Source organism: Myotis brandtii, unplaced genomic scaffold (genome assembly GCF_000412655.1).
Source record: "Myotis brandtii unplaced genomic scaffold, ASM41265v1 scaffold509, whole genome shotgun sequence".
In the NCBI taxonomy this organism is placed as follows: domain Eukaryota; kingdom Metazoa; phylum Chordata; class Mammalia; order Chiroptera; family Vespertilionidae; genus Myotis; species Myotis brandtii.
Window position 1 is genome coordinate 737,522 of NW_005369409.1, and position 1,441 is coordinate 738,962.

Below are 1,441 nucleotides of genomic sequence, written 5' to 3' on the forward strand. Positions count from 1 at the left end.
TGGACCAGCTGGCCCGTTCAGCCCCTATCGGGGTGGGCTGGCCAGACCCCACCCATGCATGCATTTGTGCACCGGGCCTCTAGTTACTTGATAAAATCCATTGAATATACAATAGTTTTACAGCATATTTATGCATTCTAGGGTTTTATATCTTCACCTGTCTTCCATTTCTTAGTTGACTTAAAAATTTGCCAATTATATGAATATAGGTTTCACCTCAAACTTATTCCTGATTTTGAGCACCAGGAAAAGCAAAACAACATCTCAAATTTCTATCTTAATATCATGGCCTTAATTCAAAAGTTATTTTCTTTAAAACACAATGCCCATGTAAATGGGAATAAAAAAATAAATCCAAGCAGCAATATGTAATTACACATAATGGTTATTCATTATGTGAGGTGTGTTTTTTAGAATGATATCTAGAATGCACTTGCTCTGTGAGTCTCTCTAAAATTTAAACCAACTTAGATTGACACTATCAAAAGTAACTGTATAAGGGGCACACATTTACAACACTGCCAGCCTTAAAAGCAGTAAAGCAAAGAAAATACATCAAAGAGCAAGGCACATCTTACAGAATTCCCACTGAACTATCAATGGCTTCTATGCAATGTGCCTCTTTTCCATACTGTATTAACAACTACCAAGAAAGGAAAGATTATATTAAAATCAACAGTACTGAACTGAATTTTTTGAAGCCAGTGCACCACATGTGGGGAAAAGTGCATATAGTTCAGCAGTAATACAGCACAGTGTGAAGATATTGTGCTTAGATGCAGATATTCCAGAACTAAAAGATCTACAAGGCAAGTCAAGATATAAAACCACAGTACACTGTTAAATAACCTTGAAACATACATATATTGCAGTGTTCAAAGAAAAACATTCATTTTCATTGCACAAGACTAAGGAGAAATCCTTGAAGTTACCTATTATAGTTTGTAATAAATATTTATATAGTATTATATATACATGTATAGAATGTGTGTGTTTATGTATTTTTTTTGCCAAATTATTCTGTTATTTTTTGTGAACCTGCAACTTTTAGGAATGAAAACTCCTTTACACTACAAGTTTCTGTTCCCCAAATTTAAGAAAAGATATTTATACTAGAAGAGGTCTCAATACCCTCCCCTCAACCTAAAGAATCAATTCAAATATTTTTCTTGACAATTGATCTGAGAATCACAATAAAAAGAATTCTAGAATTTTGACTGTATCTTTTCACTTTGCCAGTTGTTTCAAAAAGCAAATATCTTAATATTTAAACCAGCTGATTCAAATTCTTTGCAGAAGATATAAACTCTAGATTTAACTGATTAAAACAGAGCAAATCAAAGCAACAACAAAAAAATCCAGTGATTTACTCTGAGTTTAAACAATATATAAAATTTAAATTTCAAAGTAAGTTAAAAAAATTCTACCATCAGGACCGATA